This window comes from Dendrobates tinctorius, unplaced genomic scaffold, assembly GCF_039654945.1.
Source record: "Dendrobates tinctorius isolate UK_male_01 unplaced genomic scaffold, ASM3965494v1 ptg000093l, whole genome shotgun sequence".
Lineage (NCBI taxonomy): Eukaryota > Metazoa > Chordata > Amphibia > Anura > Dendrobatidae > Dendrobates > Dendrobates tinctorius.
In genome coordinates, this window is record NW_027361761.1 from 22221599 (window position 1) to 22245437 (window position 23839).

A 23839-nucleotide genomic window follows, 5' to 3' on the forward strand; every position below is an offset into this window, starting at 1 on the left:
TGATGTAATTTATACATGAACAAACTGGGAGCAGTAGTTCTCCCGAGATACAGACTCTGTTGCACAGGCACATTATCTGACTGCAGGGGGCAGAGCCATGCTGCCGCCTCCTATCTTCAGGGACTTATGCCGCCTGAGGTAAACTGCTCAAATTGCCTCATTATAGATGCTCCCCTGCCTGTGACAATCGTGTAACAATCGTCAGACAATCTTGTGAAATCGTGTAACAATCGTCAGACAAATGTGTAATAATCATCATCAGACAATCGTGTAACAATTGTCAGATAATTATTTAACTATCGTGTGACAATAGTCAATCAGGTCACAATCATCAGACAATCGTGTCACAATCGTCAGGCAATCTTGTCACAATCATCAGACAATCGTGTCACAATCATCAGACAATCATGTGACAATCGTGTACCAATTGTGTAACAATCGTGTAACAGTTGTGTGGCAATCATGTGACAATCGTGTAACAATCGTCAGACAATCATGTAACAATTGTCAGATGATCGTGAAACAATTGTGTGACAATCGTCAGACAATCATGTAACAATCGTCAGACAATCGTCAGACAATCGTATAATAGTATAATAATCGTCAGACAATCGTGTAACAATCATCAGACAATTGTCGGACAATCATGTAACATTAGTTAGACAATCGTTAGACAATTGTGGGACAATCGTGTGACATTTGTCAGACAATCATATGGCAATTAGACAATCATCAATCGTGTAACACCCGTCAATCGTGTGACAATCGTATGACAATCATCAGAAAATCGTGTAACAATCGTCAGACAATCATGTAACAATCGTCAGACAATCGTGTATCAATCGTCAGACAATCGTGTAACAATCGTCTGACAATCGCCAATGGTGTAACAATCTTCAGACAATCGTGTAACAATTTTCAGATAATCGTGTAACAATTGTCAGACAATCGCGTAACAATCATCAGACAATCGTGTAACAATTGTCAGATAATCATGTAACAATCGTGTGACAATCGTCAATCGTGTCACAATTGTCAGACAATCACGTCACAATCGTCAGGCAATCGTGTCACAATCATGTAACAATCGTCAGACAATCGTGTAACAATCATCAGACAATCATGTAACAATCGTCAGACAATCATGTAACAATCGTCAGACAATCGTGTGCCAATCGCCAATCGTGTAGCAATCGTCAGTCAATTTTCAGACAATCGTAAAACAATCGACAGTCAATCGTGAGACAATCGTCAGACAATCGTGTGACAATCGTGTAATAATCGTCAGACAAACGACAGATAAACGTGTGACAATCGTGTTGTTATGGAAATATATATGTATATGTATTTCATCTAGATCTCACTTGCCTGTTATAGGCTATACACTGCTATATACTCATGTATTCTTATATAGCCATATGCACCTAGATACATATTCACAGTTTGAACTTCATTATCAGTGGCTAAAGATGACCTAACCCCATGAAGCCTGTCTGGACAACCAACGTGATAGCATTGTCTTGTGACATGTCTCCTAGACATACAGAAGAGGAAGTTAGGCCAGATGGTCCAGCCGATATTGGAGTCTTGCTGACATTGCAAGACTCCGGACAGTAAATCATGTGGTGTCTAAGTAACCCCAGGTCGGACATCCATATATGTTCGTGCATTTAAACTGACCAATTAGATAAGAAGCTCAGCCTTTATGTTAATGAATAACAACTCCTTTGTACGAACTGATAAAAAACCATGTATATTTCAATAAACCAGCAGAGTTTTGCTGGAATGGATTGCTGCTAACCAGGTGTGGCATCTTTCCTTCCTTGAGCGCTCAATAAGACTCTGTCTAATTAGGACAGGCCACAGCACGCACAAGGGTATATCTACCTAATCAAAAATCCAACCATGACAGTGTAACAATCGTCAGACAATAGAAAGACACAACAAACAATCGTGTGACAATCTTGTGACAATCGTCAGACAATCGTGTTACAATCATCAGCATATCGTGTAACAATCTTCAGACAATCGTGTAACAATCGTCAGACAATCGTGTGACAATCGTCAGACAATCATTAGACAGTCTTCAGACAATCATTAGACAGTCTTCAGACAATCGTGTAACAATCCTCAGACAATCGTGTGACAATCGTCAGCCAGTCGTGTAACAATCTTCAGACAATCATGTAACAACTGTGTGACAATCGTCAGACAATCGTGTAACAATCGTCAGACAATCGTGTCACATTAGTCAGACTATTGTGTAACAATCGTCAGACAATCGTGTGACAATCGTCAGACAATCGTGTAATAATTGTCAGACAATCGTGTAACAATCCTCAGGCAATCGTGTAACAATCGTTAGACAATCGTGTGACAATCGTCAGACAATCATCTAATAATCAGACAATCGTGTAACAATCGTCGGGCTATCGTCAGACAATTGTGTAACAATCGTCAGACAATCGTGTAACAATAGTCAGACAATAGTGTAACAATCGTCAGAAAATCATCAGACAATTGTGTCACAATCGTTAGAGAATCGTGGGACAATCGTGTAACAATCGTCAGACAATCGTGTAACAATCTTGTGACAATCATCAAGCAATCGTGTGACAATCGTGTGACAATCATATCAGTTCATTGGTAGTACACAGCACCTCATAACAAAATAGAGTCAACTTTACCCATAGTTGAAGCGCACGTCCTATCCAAGGAATCCCTCATGGAAAAGTGTTCAATATCAATAAGCAAAAGAGACGGCACCTCACAAGTCTGTGAAAAAGAAATCACATGTTATTCTGCCTTCTGTGGTGATGTTTTGATCCCAATGATCTTTATCAAGCACCGTATAAATGGTCTCAACCCCTCTTACATAGTATATAGACCACCCCTTAATTATCAAGCACCAATCTAATACATATAATAAATACAGACAATTATAATACAAAAAATCCCACACACATAATAAACCCCTCTACTAGGCCATGGGTGGGAGGAGCACCTTACTAGCACCAGAAACTTCCCTTCTGATCGTTCATCTATACAAATAAAAGGCTATAAATCCATCTAATCTACGCCGTCCATTACCAATAGAAACCAACATTCCACCAACCCAGGGCTGGCATTTGTGTTGTCATAATGAAGATTGTTCCTCGGCATCACATAGACACGCCCCCACTGTTCTAGTGCCAATCAAATCGAACTGCATATTGAGCATGCTCCGGCGTCTCCATTTCATTGGTCAAACAGGAAGGTCCTTTATCCCAATAATGCACACACTCCGGCGTCCTCATGTTATTGATCAAACAGACAGGTCCTTCATCGCAGCAATATGCATGCTCCGGCAGCCCCATCTGATTGGACACGAGCGCTCAGTCAATGTAATTAATACACCCCGGCGTCCTTATACAACTGGTTACTAAGACACTTCACCGAAACAAAGAAACAAAACTGCATATTTATTAAGCAAATCACAATATAATGTTACATACAAAGGTAAAAAAAAATGGCATAAAGAGAGCATCAATGAATATGCTATATGCTAAATATAATATCATTAAAGCAGATAGATTACTTTATACAAAGCCATCAGAATTCACTACAATGTAACCCTATGTATGCCAAATACCTAATAACATTCATGAATGTTCATCTTAATAGAACATACCTGCAATAAGAGATCTAATTAATAAAAGTAATCCTAGCCAGGTATATATAATTCACTTATACTATCAGAGCATAAACTAGAGCAGAGTGGGTAATCCAAACTACTCAAATCGTGTGGCAATCATCAGACAATCATATGACAATCGTCGTGCAATCGTGTGATACTCGTCAGGCAATCGAAAGACAATCGTCAGACAATCGAAAGACAATCATGTAACAATCGTGTGACAATTGTCAGACAATCGTGTAACAATTGTCAGACCGTCGTGTGACACAATCGTATAACAATTGTCAGACAAAGGTGTCACAATCGTGTGACATCGTCAGATAATCGTGTAAAAATCATCAGACAATCGTGTAACAATCATGTAACAATCGTCAGACAATCATCAGACAATCGTGTGACAATCGTCAGACAATCGAGTGACTATCTTGTGACAATCGTCAGACAATCATGTAACAATCGCAGACAATCGTGTATCAATCGTCAGACAATCGTGTAACAATTGTCAGAAAATCATATAACAATCGTGTGACAATCGTCAATCGTGTCACAATTGTCAGACAATCGTGTCACAATCGTCAGGCAATCGTGTCACAATCGTCAGACAATCGTGTGACAATCATGTAACAATCATGTAACAATCGTCAGACAATCGTGTAACAATCGTCAGACAATCATGTAACAATCGTCAGACAATCGTGTGACAATCGTCAGACAATCGAGTGACTATCTTGTGACAATCGTCAGACAATCATGTAACAATCGTCAGACAATCGTGTATCAATCGTCAGACAATCGTGTAACAATTGTCAGAAAATCATATAACAATCGTGTGACAATCGTCAATCGTGTCACAATTGTCAGACAATCGTGTCACAATCGTCAGGCAATCGTGTCACAATCGTCAGACAATCGTGTGACAATCATGTAACAATCATGTAACAATCGTCAGACAATCGTGTAACAATCGTCAGACAATCATGTAACAATCGTCAGACAATCGTGTGACAATCGCCAATCATGTAACAATCATCAGATAATCATGTAACAATCGTCAGTCAATCTTCAGACAATCGTGAAACAATCGTCAGTCAATCGTGTGACAATCGTGTAATAATCGTCAGACAAACGTCAGATAAACGTGTGACAATCGTGTTGTTATGGAAATATATATGTATATGTATTTCATCTAGATCTCACTTGCCTGCTATAGGCTATACACTGCTATATACTCATGTATTCTTATATAGCCATATGCACCTAGATACATATTCACAGTTTGAACTTTATAATCAGTGGCTAAAGATGACCTAACCCCATGAAGCCTGTCTGGACAACCAACATGATAGCATTGTCTTGTGACATGTCTCCTAGACATACAGAAGAGGAAGTTAGGCCAGATGGTCCAGCCGATATTGGAGTCTTGCTGACATTGCAAGACTCCGGACAGTTTATCATGTGGTGTCTAAGTAACCCCAGGTCGGACATCCATATATGTTCATGCATTTAAACTGACCAATTAGATAAGAAGTTCAGCCTTTATGTTAATGAGTAACCACTCCTTTGTACGAACTGATAAAAAACCTGACTTCACCTGTTGTTCTGGTGATCAGCTCTGGGAGATCATCAGTGTGCATGTCCTACACATTGAGATAACCGGCGTGCCACTTCCGGCGCCGTTTGATGACGTGTGCGGTTCAGTGACGTCACCAGTTGTTCTGGGTGAGCCGCACCGCCATTTTGGCGCCGTTTATTGACGCGAACTCCGGGTCCCGTTGTGATGACATGCGCCATCTATGGTGACTCTCCTCAGCTGTGATGGGGTGATATAAGGGAGAGTGGGACAGAACATGCCATCACAGCCCCCCGACGAAGCCCACGCGAAACGCTCGTAGGGGCTACACGTGTGGCATACTAATCAGCTATGGGTAAGCGGTTTTGAACAGGTTTTTCATTATGTGGCCTCCAGATTAAGATTTTGAGCTATTATGTTGTGATGGTTTATTACTGTGAGGGGGTCACTTTGTGGGATTCTCTGGATATCTGAATGAAAGACTTTAAGCACTGGCACTTTACTTATCTCTGCATATCCATTATACACATTCCATTGCTGTTAGTATTGCTACATGTGTGTTTTTTCTGTACCTGAATTCCTTATCATATGGAGCTCTTTTATTATGTGACCCGTCTGTATGTACTTTATTGTCTACATTATTAACTTTTCAGAATAAAACTATTTTTTTATATTATCCTTGGTGGATGTCTTTACTCCATGTGTTTTTGTATACAATCGTGTGACAATTGTCAGACAATCGTGTGACAATCGTCAGACAATCGTGTAACAATCATCAGACAATCGTGTTACAATTGTCAGATAATCTTGTGAGAATCGTGTGATAATCGTCAATCGTGTCACAATCGTCAGACAATTGTGTCACAATAGTCAGGCAATCATGTCACAATCGTGAGACAACCGTGTGACAATCGCCAATCGTGTAACAATCGTTAGACAATCGTGTAACAATCATCAGACAATCGTGTGACAATTGTGAGGCAATCATGTAACAATCGTCAGACAATCGTGTGACAATCGTCAGAAATTCATGTAACAATCGTGTAACAATCGTCAGATAATCCTCAGATAATCGTGTGACAATCGTGTAACAATCGACAGACAATCGAAAGACAATCGTTAAACAATCATGTGACAATCATGTCACAATAGTCAATCAGGTGACAATCGTGTGACAACCGTCAGACAATCGTGTGACAATCTTCAGACAATCATCAGACAATTTTCAGACAATCGTAAAACAATCAGTCAATCAAGTGACAATCGTCAGACAATAGAAAGACTATCGTCAAACAGTCATGTGACAATCGTGTCACAATCGTCAAACAATTGTGTGATATTCTTGTGACAATAGTCAGACAATCGTGTGACAATCATCAGCCAATCGTGTAACAATCTTCAGACAATCGTGTAACAATCGTCAGACAATTGTGTAACAATCATGTGACAATCATCAGACAAGGTGTAACAATCGTCAGACAATCTTCTAACAATCGTCAGACAATCGTGTAACAATTGTGATAAAACACTCCGGTATCGCCTTTGCTGGGGTCAAAGGTCACGTGCATTCAGCATGAAACTCGGGCTCAGAGCTGGGATTCGGGTGTAACTGACACTGGGTCAGGTTTATTAACGGTGAAAGCAATGCAAAAGGAAATAAAACATAAAACAAATCCTTGCCTGTCCGGCACTAACTAAACAATGGACAACCGAACTACCAACTGGCGGGCTTCTCCCGTCCAGCCAAACCACAGTTGCAGTGGGCACTGCTTCCACTCACGTGTGTCTCTCACACAGACAGGCTCTCTGTGTTCCCAGGCTGAGACACTCACACAACCACCTTGCATCCTTTTATATCCACCTCCCATTATCCATTAGTAAGCAGGTGCGATACTGACCAGACTAGGCCACATAGGAAAGGAATCTGGGCGAGATATACCTGCCCTCATCCACTATTCCCACATGATTCTCACATATCCCCCCCTTCTGCTCAGACCACTCCGGTCAAGCAATGACACCCGCCAAACAGTGCATTCGGGACAGAGCATCTGCATTTCCCATCTGTACCCCTGGGCGGTGCTCCACCGTAAAAGTGTAGGCCTGCAGGGCAAGGAACCACCGGGTCACCCGGCTATTCCGTTCCTTGTTCAAGTGCATCCACTTGAGAGGGGCATGGTCAGTGATCAGCCTGAACTTTCGGCCCACCAGGTAATATTTGAGGGCCTCTAGAGCCCACTTAATGGCGAGGCACTCTTTTTCTACGACTGCATACCTTTGCTCGTGTTTATTCAGCTTCCTGCTGAGATAGAGGACTGGGTGTTCCACTCCGTCCCTCACTTGTGAGAGTACAGCCCCGATACCGGTATCAGAGGCATCCGTTTGTACCACAAACTCACTGCGGAAGTCCGGAGTCACCAGTACGGGCTGAGAGCAAAGTGCCCGTTTTAGGCTATGGAAGGCTTCTTCAGCCGCTAAACTCCATTTAATCATGACGGAGTCTTTCCCTTTTGTAAGATCCGTCAGGGGGGTAGCGATGGCTGCAAAATTGGGTATGAACCGGCGATAATAACCGGCGATCCCCAGGAAGGCTTGCACCTGCTTCTTGTTGACAGGTTGTGGCCAGTCCTGAACCGCCTGAATCTTATCAACCTGGGGTTTAACAACACCCCTCCCAATTACATACCCCAAATACCGGGCTTCTTCTAGCCCGATGTGACATTTCTTGGGGTTCGCGGTTAGACCTGCCTCCCACAGGTCGTCAATCACAGCTTGTACTTTCTGGAGATGAGTCTCCCAGTCCAAGCTGTAAATGACAATGTCATCCAAATAGGCCGAAGCGTACCGCCTATGTGGCCTCAAGACTCGATCCATCAGTCTCTGGAAGGTCGCCGGTGCTCCCTGCAGTCCAAACGGCATATACACATACTGAAATAAACCTTCCGGCGTAGCAAATGCTGTCTTTTCTCTGGCAGCCTCCACCAGAGGGATCTGCCAATACCCCTTTGTTAGGTCTAGGGTCGTAATACGGGCTTTTCCTAACCGATCTATTAACTCGTCGACCCGGGGCATGGGGTAGGCATCAAATTTTGAGACCGCATTCAGTTTCCTGAAGTCATTGCAGAACCGGATGGTGCCGTCCGGTTTAGGAATTAGCACAATCGGGCTGGACCATGCACTGTGCGATTCCTCAATGACTCCTAACTCTAACATTGCCTTCACTTCTCGGGAAACGGCTTCACGGCGCGCTTCCGGGATTCGGTAGGGCTTTACGTGAACTTTGACACCAGGTTCCGTTACGATGTCATGTTTCATTAGCATAGTCTGCCCGGGTTTTTCTGAGAAAAACTTTTGGTTGTGAAGTAGAAACTGCCTGACCTCAGTCTTTTGCCGCTCCGAGAGAGTCTCTGCAACCCGTACCTCCGGTATGGTATGCGAGCAGACAGGACGGGCCAGCTCCGCTGACAAGGCAGACCGATCCTTCCAGGGCTTTATCAGATTTACATGATAAATCTGTTCAGGTTTCCATTTACCTGCCTGGTATACTTTATAGTTTACTTCACCAACTCTTTCCTTGATCTCAAAGGGGCCCTGCCACTTTGTCAGGAACTTACTGTCCACCGTGGGGACCAGGATCAACACCCTATCTCCGGGTGCAAACGTACGGATCTTGGCGCCCCTATCATAGATTCTTTTTTGTGCTCCTTGAGCCTGTATCATGTGTTCTTTGACGACAGGCATAACAGCCGCAATACGGTCCTGCATTTGTGTGACGTGATCTATCACTGTTTTAAACGGAGTGACCTGACCCTCCCAGGTTTCTTTTGCAACGTCTAACAGTCCGCGAGGACGTCGGGCGTACAATAACTCGAAAGGCGAGAATCCCGTGGAAGACTGGGGTACTTCCCTGATGGCAAAAAGCAAATACGGAAGTAAATAGTCCCAGTTCTTCCCATCCTTGTCTATCACCTTTCTCAGCATCTGCTTCAGAGTTTTATTGAACCGTTCAACCAACCCGTCTGTTTGAGGGTGATACACGGATGTGCGTAACGGTTCGATTTGTAACAATCGGCAGAGCTCCTTCATTATCCTGGACATTAAGGGGGTCCCCTGGTCGGTGAGTATCTGTTTTGGTATACCGACCCGACTAAACACATGCACCAGTTCCTTGGCAATCGTCTTGGTGGCCGTGTTACGCAAAGGGATGGCCTCCGGGTAACGAGTGGCATAATCCAAGATGACCAGGATATGTTGGTGTCCACGTGCAGACCGTGGAAGGGGCCCAACTAAATCCATCCCAATCCTCTCAAACGGGACTTCAATAATAGGTAGGGGTACCAAAGGGCTACAGAACCGGGGCTTAGGTGCAGAGGCTTGGCAGTCAGGACAAGTCTCACAATATACTCGAATATCGTGATGCATGCCTGGCCAAACAAAACAGTGTAATATCCTTTCGGTGGTTTTCTGGACTCCCAGGTGACCTCCCATCACATGTCCGTGGGCCAGGTCCAGCACCTGCCGCCGGTAGGGTTTTAGCACGACTAATAGTTGCACCGTATCTTCCCCCTTTTTCTCTATCTGATAGAGTAAATCATTCTCCAGAACCATGTAAGGATATGCCAGCCTAGAGCCAGGTTCAACGGGTACCCCATTTATCACTTTTACATTTGTCCTAGCCTGAGAAAGGGTAGGATCCTTTATTTGCTCGCTTTGGAAGTCATCTTTCTGAACTTCCAAATCCGGCAAACGGGGAGGTGGACGGCTGTCAGCCTCCTCCTCTTCCCCGGTCTCCTCCGTATCACCTGCCATGACTGAAAACGGGAACTGCAGGTCATTTCCCGCAGACTCTTCCCCAGAGTCTTCCGGGGAGACCTCTTCCAGGGGTTCGGGACACACACGCGCCCTGGGAGAAGAATCATGTACGCTATTACCCGAGGGCATCAACTGATTCTCCCACAATTGCCAGAACTGGGGAAAATTCCGGCCCAAGATAACATCATGCAATAACGCAGGGACGAGTCCCACTTTATGTTGCACAGACCCATAGGAAGTAGTAATGCATATGACCGTGGTGAGGTACGAACAGGTGTCTCCATGCACACACGTTACAGAAAATTTGTCTGATGGTCCAGTCGGGGCTGACACCAGACTGGCCTTCACCAGAGTCACCACACTTCCCGAGTCTAACAATGCCACCACATTTTTGCCATCAACAGTTAAATCACACAAGTGTTTTTCCACATCCTTTTGACCGGCATTCACACTCACTACCCGTGCAACCATAGACATGCGGTTTTTAGAGTCTGTGACGTCGCACTGCATGGGTTCAGTAGTGAGCGGACAGTTCGCAGCAATATGTCCCATCTCTTGGCAGCGGAAACACCTAACGGGCCCCTTGCTTAGACCATAGTTCGTTACTCTCGGCCTCGCAGTGCGGGCAGTCCCGTTTTCCTCCCCCACTGTCTTAGGGATTTTTCCATCTCCCCTACTCCCTGGAACAGTCTTACCGGTTCCACGTGGAGATGATGAAGAACGAGGTGGGGTAGCGTCGTCTCGGAGTCGTTCCGCCACGGAGTAACGTTCAACCAGATCCACCAGTTGATCTGCCGTCGTAGGATTTCCATGGCTTACCCACTTCCTCAGGGCTGGCGGTAGAGCTCTCAGGTACTTGTCCATGACGACTCTCTGAATTATCTCTGGCGCTGTCAACACCTCGGGTTGTAGCCACTTCTTCGTCACGTGGATCAGGTCGAACATCTGTGACCGCGGTGGTTTATCCGGCTGATAAGTCCATTGATGCACTCTCTGTGCACGGACAGCGGTCGTCACTCCCAGCCGGGCCAAGATCTCAGATTTCAATTTGTCAAAGTCCTGCGCAGCTTCAGGTTCCAAGTCATAATACGCCTTTTGGGCTTCACCGGAAAGAAACGGGGCAATCAGGCCGGCCCATCGTGCCTTCGGCCATTTTTCTCGCACCGCCGTCCGTTCAAACGTGGTCAGGTATGCCTCGACGTCATCTTCGGTCGTCATTTTCTGCCAGTACCGACTCACGTGAATCACTCTCGACTCGGCTTCCAGGTTAAGCTCAGGTAAGCTTGCCAAGCGCTGCGCCACCTGCTGGAGAAGCGAACGATCGGTAACTGTCATGTCCACCAACTCCTTCAGCTGGGCCATCATCACCCGATTAGCTTCTTGCTGGACGGCGGTGCACTGTACCAGCGCTTTCACAACGTCCTCCATGCTCATGCTTGCAACGTGATGCCCGCGTTCTCCACCACAATGTGATAAAACACTCCGGTATCGCCTTTGCTGGGGTCAAAGGTCACGTGCATGAAACTCGGGCTCAGAGCTGGGATTCGGGTGTAACTGACACTGGGTCAGGTTTATTAACGGTGAAAGCAATGCAAAAGGAAATAAAACATAAAACAAATCCTTGCCTGTCCGGCACTAACTAAACAATGGACAACCGAACTACCAACTGGCGGGCTTCTCCCGTCCAGCCAAACCACAGTTGCAGTGGGCACTGCTTCCACTCACGTGTGTCTCTCACACAGACAGGCTCTCTGTGTTCCCAGGCTGAGACACTCACACAACCACCTTGCATCCTTTTATATCCACCTCCCATTATCCATTAGTAAGCAGATGCGATACTGACCAGACTAGGCCACATAGGAAAGGAATCTGGGCGAGATATACCTGCCCTCATCCACTATTCCCACATGATTCTCACACAATCGACAGACTATCGTGTAACAATCGTCAGACAATCGTGTAACAATCGTCAGACAATCGTCGGACAATCGTGTAACAATCGTCAGACAATCGTGTAACAATCATGTGACAATCGTCAGATGATCGTGTACCAATCGTGTGACAATCATGTAACAATCATCAAGCAATGTTTTTTCATATTTCATCTTTGCACGCTATGGCGCTACAGTGTGCTTCCTTTTTTGTTTGAATGTATATGAGTTGGTGGCTCTACGTTAAACACCTGTTCACACTATGTTTATGCTTGGATGTAACAGTGATTTATTTGAAATTTGTAATCTTGTAACTATCGTCAGACAATTGTTAGACAACTGTGGGACAATTATGTGACAATCGTTAGACAATCACATGGCAATTAGACAATCGTCAATCGTGTGACAATCGTCAGAAAATCGTGTAACAATCAGACAATCATGTAACAATCGTCAGACAATCGTGTATCAATCGTCAGACAATTGTGTAACAATCGTCAGTCAATCGTGTGACAATCGCCAATCGTGTAACAAACGTCAGACAATCGTGTAACAATCGTAAGACAATCGTGTGACAATTATCAGATAATCGTGTAACAATCATCAGACAATCGTGTTACAATTGTCAGATAATCATGTGAGAATCGTGTGACAATCGTCAATCGTGTCACAATAGTCAGGCAATCATGTCATATTCGTCAGACAATCGTGTGACAATCGCCAATCGTGTGACAATCGTCAGACAATCGTGTGACAATCGTCAGACAATCGTGTGACAATCGTCAGACAATCGTGTGACAATCGTCTGAAATTCATGTAACAATCGTGTAACAATCGTCAGATAATCCTCAGACAATCGTGGACAATCGTGTAACAATCGTCAGACAATCGAAAGATAATCGTCAAACAATCATGTGACAATTGTGTCACAATAGTCAAACACTCAGGTGACAATCGTGTGACAACCGTCAGTTACTCGTGTGACAATCGTCAGTTACAATCATCAAGCAATGTTTTTTTCATATTTCATGTTTGCATGCTATGGCGCTACAGTGGGCTTCCTTTTTTGTTTGAATGTATATGAGTTGGTGACTCTAGGTTAAGCACCTGTTCACAATATGCTTATGCTTGGATGTGACGGTGATTTTTTTAAAATTTGTAATCATGTAACAATCGTCAGACAATTGTGGGACAATCGTGTGACATTCGTCAGACAATCATATGGCAATTAGACAATCGTCAATCGTGTAACAATCGTCAATCGTGTGACAATTGGGTGACAATCGTCAGAAAATCGTGTAACAATCGTCAGACAATCATGTACCAATCGTTACATAATCGTGTATCAATCGTCAGACAATCTTGTGACAATCACCAATCGTGTAACAATGTCAGACAATCGTGTAACAATTGTCAGATCATCATGTAAGAATCGTGTGACAATTGTCAATCGTGTAACAATCGTCAGACAATCGTGTAACAACCATCAGACAATCGTGCAACAACCGTCAGACCATCGTAAGACAATCGTCAAACAATCTAAAGACAATCGTGTCAGAATCGTCAAACAAACGTCAGACAATCGTCAGACAATCCTGTAACAATAGTCAATCATTAGACAATTGTGGGACAATCGTAAGACACTCGTGTGACAATCGTGTACCAATTGTGTAACAATCGTCTGACAGTTGTGTGGCAATCGTGTGACAATCGTCAGACAATCATGTAACAATCGTCAGACAATCGTGTAACAATCGTCAGACAATCGTGTACCAATCGTTTGACAATCATGTAACAATCATCAAGCAATGTTTTTTTCATATTTCATGCTTGCATGCTATGGCGCTACAGTGGGCTTCCTTTTTTGTTTGAATGTATATGTTGATGACTCTAGGTTAAGAACCTGTTCACACTATGTTTATGCTTGGATGTGACGGTGATTTTTTTAAAATTTGCAATCATGTAACAATCGTCAGACAATCATGTACCAATCGTCACATAATCGTGTATCAATTGTCAGACAATCGTGTAACAATCGTCAGACAATCTTGTGACAATCGCCAATCGTGTAACAATCGTCAGACAATTGTGTAACAATCGTCAGACAATCGTGTGACAATTGTCAGACAATTGTGTAACAATCGTCAGACAATCGTGTAACAATCGTCAGACAATCGTGTAACAATTGTCAGATAATCATGTAAGAATCGTGTGACAATTGTCAATCGTGTCACAATCGTCAGACAATTGTGTCACAATCGTCAGGCAATCATGTCACAATCATCAGACAATCGAGTGACAATCGTCAGACAATCATGTAACAATCGTCAGACAATCGTGTAGCAATCATCAGACAATCGTGTGACAATTGTCAGGCAATCATGTAACAATCGTCAGACAATCGTGTGACAATCGTCAGACAATCGTGTGACAATCGTCAGAAATTCATGTAACAATCGTGTGACAATAGTCAGATAATCCTCAGACAATCGTGTGACAATCGTGTAACAATCATCAGACAATCGAAAGACAATCGTCATACAATCGTGTGACAATCGTGTCACAATAGTCAAACAATCATGTGACAATCGTGTGACAACCGTCAGACAATCGTCAGTTACTCGTGTGACAATCGTCAGACAATCATCAGACGATCTTCAGACAATTGTGACAAGTGACAATCAAGTGACAATCGTGTGACAATTGTGGGACAAGCGTGTGACATTCGTCAGACAATCATATGGCAATTAGACAATCGTCAATCGTGTAACAATCGTCAATCATGTGACAATCATCAGAAAATCGTGTAACAATCGTCAGACATTCATGTATCAATCGTCACATAATCGTGTATCAATCATCAGACAATCGTGTAACAATCGTCAGACAATCGTGTAACAATTGTCAGATAATCATGTAAGAATCGTGTGACAATTGTCAATCGTGTCACAATCGTCAGACAATTGTGTCACCATCGTCAGGCAATCATGTCACAATTGTCAGACAATCAAGTGACAATCGTCAGACAATCATGTAACAATCGTCAGACAATCGAGTGGCAATCGCCAATCGTGTAACAATCGTCAGACAATCGTGTAACAATCATCAAACAATTGTGTGACAATTGTCAGGCAATCATGTAACAATCGTCAGACAATTGTGTGACAATCGTCAGACAATCATTAGACAATCGTAGGACAATCATGTGACAATCGTCAGACAATCGTGTGACAATCGTCAGAAATTCATGTAACAATCGCGTGACAATCGTCAGATAATCCTCAGACAATCGTGTGACAATCGTGTAACAATCAGACAATCGAAAGACAATCGTCAAACAATTGTGTGACAATTGTGTCACAATAGTCAAACAATCGTGTGACAACCGTCAGACAATCGTGTGACAATCGTCAGTTACTCGTGTGACAATCGTCAGACAATCTTCAGCTAATCATCAGACAAGCTTCAGACAATCGTAAAACAATCGTCAGTCAATCAAGTGACAATCGTCAGACAATAGTGTGACAATCATGTAACAATCGTCAGATAATAGAAAGACTATCGTCAAACAATCATGTGACAATCGTGTCACAATTGTCAAACAATTGCTTGATAATCTTGTGACAATAGTCAATCGTGTGACAATCAGCAAATCGTGTAACAATCTTCAGACAGTCGTGTAACAATCGTCAGACAATCGTGTGACAATCATCAGACAATCATATAACAATCATCTGACAATCTTCAGACAATCGTGTAACAATCATCAGCCATTCGTGTAACAATCTTCAGACAATCGTGTAACAATCATGTGACAATCATCAGACAAGGTGAAACAATCATCAATCGTGTAACAATTGTCAGATAATCATGTAAGAATCGTGTGACAATCGTCAATTATGTGACAATCGTCAGACAATCATTAGACAATCGTCGGACAATCATGTGACAATCGTCAGACTATCATGTAACAATCGTCAGACAATCATGTAACATTCGTCAGACAATCATCGGACAATCATGTAACAATCGTCAGACAATTGTGTAACAATCGTCAGACAATCGTGTAACAATCGAGAGACAATCATGTAAAAATCATCAAGCAATGTTTTTTTCATATTTTATAATAAGAATGTAGAGGGCACCACACAATAGGGATACACACAAGTCTGTAAATTAGTAAACTGTATAAAGACGAAGAGAAAGCTACAGACTTAAACAAGGATCACCTGAATACAATAATTTTATTGGATACAAAAGACATAATCAATTAAAAACATTTAAAAGTCATAAATATGACAATAGAAAAACCCTGATAGCCCACAATAGGGCTAAATAAACCCCCCACTAGGCACAAATATAAGAGATTATATCCCAAAAAGCACTGTTACATCCAGAACAATAAATGTAGGCATCAAGGTAGATAATGTAATAAAGGTGTTCAATACCAACACTATAACCCCACAACACCTATATGCAATACAAAACAACACCTGTTCGTGTGATACCTGCTGGCAAATACAATCTAAGGGAATTAATCAAATCACCAAAAAATATATATGCAATCCACAAGATGGAAAAAGAGCGATTCCAAAAAGTGCATCATGTAAAATTCACAAATATCATGAGTACAAGGATCAGCTCAGGATAAAGACAATACTTATCCCACCAAGTGAAGGCAAAAAATAGAATCAGATATACATATCCATTGCTGGGAGAGCTTATGGAAAGCCTGACGCATGTCGCCACAACTAGGTGGCTTTGTCAGGGGCAAATGATTACATCAAATGGTATCCTATATATATACTCCATAAATTAGCAAATGTAAAGCAGCTGCGACGTTACCTTATCCGCCGCATGTGTAGAAGGAGGCGGTTAATCCTTAGAAGAGTCCATAATAGGGTGTGCACAGCACACGTGTATAAACGCTGACTCCGGAAAAACCGGAAGTATACACAGACTGAGCGTGTCACAGATTACCCAGCGCGCAGGTCTCAGTATGATCGGCGCGTGCGCAGTTACAGCCCACATACCAGAGCAATCAGTGCGTTGGTCTTAGCCAGACAGATACCTGCAGAGTCACAGAAAGTCAGCGCCTGCGCAATCGCACAATGCCCCCTTGTATTGCACATATCAAAAGGGAAGTGTGTCATCAATGAAGGAAGGCATAGAGACAAAAGAAGCAAAACGCACTACGTATTCTAAGATATAACAAAGAAGATCGCTTAATATAAGTAAATCAAACACAATGTTTATATACTGTTAATGCAGTAAACGGAAGTATCAATGCCACCGATCCTATTATATTACAGACTGGCGTTGCAAACACACAAAAAGTAGGCGCCTGCGCAGTCGCACAGTGCCTCCTTGTACTGCACATATCCAAAACGGAAGTGTGTCACGAATAAAAAAAAAAAAAGTTTTTTTCATATTTCATGTTTGCCTGAATACAATAATTTTATTGGATACAAAAGACATAATCAATTAAAAACATTTAAAAGTCATAAATATGACAATAGAAAAACCCTGATAGCCCACAATAGGGCTAAATAAACCCCCCACTAGGCACAAATATAAGAGATTATATCCCAAAAAGCACTGTTACATCCAGAACAATAAATGTAGGCATCAAGGTAGATAATGTAATAAAGGTGTTCAATACCAACACAATAACCCCACAACACCTATATGCAATACGAAGCAACACCTATTTGTGTGATACCTGCTGGCAAATACAATCTAAGGGATAGAGTTGAGCGAAACGGGTCGAAAAATTTCAAAAGTCGCCGACTTTTGGCAAAGTCGGGTTTCATGAAACGAAACCCGACCCTAGGATGAGGTCGGCCACGAGGTCGGCGACTTACGCGCCAAAGTCGCGTTTCAAAAGTTTGTTTAGCGCTCTTTTTCAGCCAATCAGGATCCACGGACACTGTGGGCAACGTGATGACATAGGCAGGGGTCACCACCATCTTTCAGAAGGGCATGCAAGTGATTGGCTTGCTTTGGTGGGCGTCACAGGGGGTATAAAAGGGCGTGCACGCCGACTGCCATCTTACTTCTGCCGATCTCAGTATAGGGAGAGGTTGCTGCTGATTCTGTAGGGAGAGCGTTAGGCAGGGAAGAAGACAAAAAAACTGCTTCTGCTGCTAGCGATTTGGCCTGCACAACACACCAGTCACTGTGTGTGCAGTGCAAGGGGAGGCTATATAGTGGTGTATCAGTGGTGTTGGTTGTTGGGCTGCCTTCTAAGGCTTCCTGACATTCCTGCATTGCTGTTTACCCACTGCTCCGCAAACTGCTTTTTTAAAAGCAATCCCAATTTTTTTTTTTTGTCCTGCTGAGAAGAAAAAAAACTGCTTCTGCTGCTAGCGATTTGGCCTGTACAACACACCAGTCACTGTGTGTGCAGTGCAAGGGGAGGCTATATAGTGGTGTATCAGTGGTGTTGGTTGTTGGGCTGCCTTCTAAGGCTTCCTGACATTCCTGCATTGCTGTTTACCCACTGCTCCGCAAACTGCTTTTTTAAAAGCAATCTCAATTTTTTTTTTTTGTCCTGCTGAGAAGAAAAAAAAACTGCTTCTGCTACTAGCGATTTGGCCTGCACAACACACCAGTCACTGTGTGTGCAGTGCAAGGGGAGGCTATATTGTGGTGTATCAGTGGTGCTGGTTTTTGGGCTGCCTTTTAAGGCTTCCTGACAGGCTGGCATTGCTGTTTACCCACTGCTCTGCAAACTGCTTTTTTAAAAGCAATCCAATCTCCCTTATCCTCTCGTCACTTTTGTCACAGCTGTGCCATCGAGCCTGTGACATAGCGCTCAGATATCAGTGGCCCTCACACAATCCAAAAGTGTCCCGTGTCCACAAGTGTGTGCAGAAATTCAAAATCTCCCTTATCCTCTAGTCACTTTGGTCACAGCTGTGCCATCGAGCCTGTCACATAGCGCTCAGATATTCATTGGGCCTCACACAATCCAAAAGTGTCCAGTGTCCACAAGTGTCTGCAGAAATTCAAAATCTCCCCTGTCCTATAGACACCTTGTACCTTGTTTTACATTACTATATAGTTTGTTGGATTTTGTCTACATTTCTACCAAAAATGAGGAAGGCTGGTGGAAGAGGCCGTGGAATTGGGCGGGGGTTGGCAGCTGGTAATGATGGTGTTGGTGGTGGATCTGATGGTAGTGGCAAGAGCAAAATAGGACCGAATGCAGGAGGTGTTGAGCCTGCGTCATCGTCTGGCTACATAAGGCCTCGAACGCTTAGTTTTCTAGGAGTTGGCAAACCGCTTTTAAAGCCAGAGCATCAGGAAAAAGTTTTGTCTTACATTGCTGACTCAGCCTCCAGCTCTATCGCCTCCTCTTCTTCAGTTGTAAAAAGTAAAAGCACTGAGTCGTCATTGGAGGCTCATGTTCATGAACCACACCTTTCCTTGTGTCCTTCACCCCAACCAAGATTGAAGGATGACGCAGGCCATACTACTGTTTACTCCATGGAGCTGTTTTCACATACCATGCCTGGATTATCAAGTCAAATGGTGAATTACCCAGGCCAAGATGAATCTGACATGGAGTGCACTGATGCACAGCCGCTGATGGATGATTCTGCTGGTACATTCACTCAGAGCACTACATTGTCCTCGCAGTGTACAGAGCCAGATTCTGACCCAGATGAGACTCAGGTGCCCCTTCCCGCACACTATACCACCATACACGGTGACACAGAGGAAGGTGCACATGACATAGAAGAGGAGGTGATGGATGACCCAGTTGTTGACCCAGATTGGCATCCATTGGGGGAAGAGGGTGCTGCTTCCAATAGCTCAGATGAGGAGCATCCACAGCAGACATCGACATCGCAACAGCTGTTATCTGGCAGGCCCGGAGCACTCCAAAGACAGGTTCCAAACATCAAAAGAGTTGCTGGACAGCTTGTCCAGAGGGTCAAAAGATCACAGCGTGCTAGGCCGCAAAATGTCTGCCAAAGTAGGAAGAGTGCAGTGTGGCACTTTTTTGACCAAAATCCTCATGATCAGGCCAAGGTTATCTGTAAGAAGTGCGCAAAGACCTTTAGCCGAGGGAAAAATCTGAAAAATTTGAATACCAGTTGCATGCTGAGACATTTAACCAGCATGCACTTGCAAGCGTGGACACAACACCAAACCTCAAGTGCCACATGTGCAACTGATCACAACGAAGGTAGTCAGCAACGCTACATTGTTTCCCCCACTGTAAGCCCACCGGTTAGCACAGCAGCAAATGTTGAGGTGTCGTTGCAAGGCCACAGCAGTCAGGGAATCCCACTGTTATATCAACGAAAGACTGATTCTAGGCCATCAGAATGAACACCAACTCCATCACCATCATCAACCCTCTCTCAGTCCGCCCTGTCCACCGCTACTTCCACCATATGCAGCTCTCAAGTCCAGCTCACCCTCCCAGACACTATGAGTAGGTCAAGAAAGTACTCAGTCTGTCATCCGCGTATACTGGGTTTGAACGCCCACATTGCCAAACTAATCTCGTTTGAGATGATGCCCTTTCGGTTGGTGGAAAGCACAGCTTTCCGCGAACTCATGGCCTATGCAGTACCACGCTATGACCTACCCAGTCGCCACTTCTTCTCTTGCAAAGCCATCCCAGCCCTCCACCATCATGTGAAAGACCGCATTGTCCATGCACTCAAGCAGTCAGTGAGCGGAAAGGTGCACCTCACAACTGATGCATGGTCCAGTCGGCATGGCCAGGGCCGTTACGTGTCCATCACTGCGCACTGGGTTAATGTGGTGGATGCAGGGTCCACAGGAGACAGCGGTGGTGGGACAGTGCTGCCTAGCCCACGGTATAGGAAACAGTTGGCTGTAGGCGTTCGACCCTCCTCCTCCTCCAGAAGCGAAAGCTCGTCCACAGAGCGCAGTCGTACGAGCACTCCATCTGCAGCTGCCACTGTTGCACACGATGTGTCCCCCTATCGAGCAGCTAGTGGAAAGCGTCAGCAGGCTGTGTTGCAGATGATGTGTTTGGGCAACAGACACACCGCCGAGGTGCTGGACGAGTACTTGAAGCGACAAACTGAGTCATGGCTGGGCAGTGTACATCTTGAGGCAGGCAAGGTAGTTAATGATAAAGGCCGTAATTTTGTGGCAGCCATAGCCCTTTCAAAACTCAGCCATATACCTTGCTTGGCTCACACCTTGAACCTGGTGGTGCAGTGCTTCCTCAAAAATTATCCGGAGTTAACAGCCCTGCTCCAGAAGGTGCGAAGACTGTGCGCGCACATCCGCCGGTCGCCTGTACACTCCGTTCGTATGCAGAAGCTGCTGCGATTGCTCCACCTTCCCAACCACCGCCTCATTATCGACATTGCAACAAGGTGGAACTCCACCCTGCACATGGTGGAGCGGCTGTGCGAGCAGAGGCAGGCCATAATGCATTTGTGGGAGGATACACGGCCAGGCACTTTGAGAGCAGACATGGAGTTGACAGGTGTGCAGTGGTCGAAGCTGAAAGACCTCTGTAAAGTCCTTCAGTGTTTTGAGGACTGCACACGGCTGGTAAGCGCAGACGACGCAATCCAAAGCATGAACATCCCACTTATGCGTCTGCTCATGCAAACTTTGACGCACCTTAAGGAGCAGGCGTCTGCAGCCAATGTTGATGAGGAGGAAGAGGAGGAGGGAATCCTTGATGACATTCAGCCATTGTCTGCTCAGGGACCTCTCCTGGACGAGGTGGAGGAAGAAGAGGAGGAGGATGATGGGGATGATTACTTAGGGGAGGAGGATGCATCTCGTGGGGCAAGTGAAAATGTTGGCGTGGCAAGGTCTGGTACAGGGTTTGTGCGTGACTGGAGGGATGTGGATTTGCCAGAAAGTGCTCCTCCAACCAGCACTCGCAGTGCATCATTGACACCGGGAACATTGGCCCACATGTCAGATTATGCCTTGCAGATCCTAAAAAGGGACCCACGCATTGCCAAAATGATGAACGATGATGACTACTGGTTGGCCAGCATCCTGGATCCACGCTATAAAGGCAAATTACAAAACATCATGCCACAGGAGAACCTTGACCTAATATTGGCTAATAAACAAGCAACTCTGGTAAATCGGTTGCTTGAGGCATTCCCAGCACACAGCAGCGGTGATGGTTCTCACACGAGCCGTACGGGCCGGGGGCAGCTTGGCAGAGGTGTTCGTGGTGCACACAGCAGAAGTGGCGTTGGAGACAGGGGTTTCATGACAATGTTGTGGACTGATTTTTCAAGTACTGCTCACACAACTGGTAATACTGCATCGATGGAAAGTGACAGGAGACAGCAGTTGTCAACTATGGTTACAAACTACTTTTCCTCCCATATCGATGTTCTCCCACACAGGTCATTCCCCTTTGACTATTGGGCCGCTAAACTGGACGCCTGGCCTGAATTGGCACAATATGCCTTACAGGAGCTCGCTTGCCCAGCTGCAAGTGTGCTATCGGAAAGAGTCTTCAGTGCAGCTGGATCAATCCTGACAGAAAAAAGGACCCGTCTGTCAACCCAAAATGTGGATGATCTAACCTTCATTAAAATGAACCACGCATGGGTTTCCAAGGATTTTGTCCCACCTTCCTCTGATGACACATAGGGTGACAGAAAAATGGCTTGCTTTGGTCCACCTCTTCCTGGGACTTGACCTATTTCACCTTTTGCATCAGCTGAATGTCCAACATCAACATATGCCACTTTCTAAAACTCCCTAACTGTGCTGCCTCCCCCCCCATGGCCGGGGTCACCACCTAGCGCACGACACCGTGCGAGTGCCGGTGCCCTGGACAGGTGGGTAGGCCGACTCTTGGGCGCGGGCACTGGTACAGGGTCCTTCATAGTGCAATCAAGTGTCTCTGACGGTGGTGGTGCACACCCGCCGTCAGACACACCGCCGTACTATGAGGGGCCCAGTACCAGTACCGACGCCCACGAGTGGGCCCCCCTTGCTTGGGCAGGGCCCCAGCATTTGCAATCTTTACCTCTCCCTGCTCCTCCGCTGTGTAGTCTGGGCCGTCAAATCCATACTGTGCCTGACACCGTCTGAGCCTGCCTCTTGATGTATAGACATATATTTTGAATGTGTACGCTATCCATACATGTTATCCGGTGAAACGGTACCCTTTTTAACCTTTGTGCAATCACGTGCAATCCATACTGGGCCTAACACCGTCTGAGCCTGCCTCCTGATGTATAGACATATATTTTGAATGTGTACGCTATCCATACATGTTATCTGGGGATACGGTACCCTTTCTAACCTTTGTACAATCACGTGCAATCCATACTGGGCCTAACACCGTCTGAGCCTGCCTCCTGATGTATAGACATATATTTTGAATGTGTACGCTATCCATACATGTTATCCGGGGAAACGGTACCCTTTCTAACCTTTGTGCAATCACGTGCAATCCATACTGGGCCTAACACCGTCTGAGCCTGCCTCCTGATGTATAGACATATATTTTGAATGTGTACGCTATCCATACATGTTATCTGGGGATACGGTACCCTTTCTAACCTTTGTGCAATCACGTGCAATCCATACTGGGCCTAACACCGTCTGAGCCTGCCTCCTGATGTATAGACATATATTTTGAATGTGTACGCTATCCATACATGTTATCCGGGGAAACGGAACCCTTTCTAACCTTTGTGCGATCACGTGCAATCCATACTGGGCCTAACACCGTCTGAGCCTGCCTCCTGATGTATAGACATATATTTTGAATGTGTACGCTATCCATACACGTTATCCGGGGAAACGGTACCCTTTCTAACCTTTGTGCAATCACGTGCAATCCATACTGGGCCTAACACCGTCTGA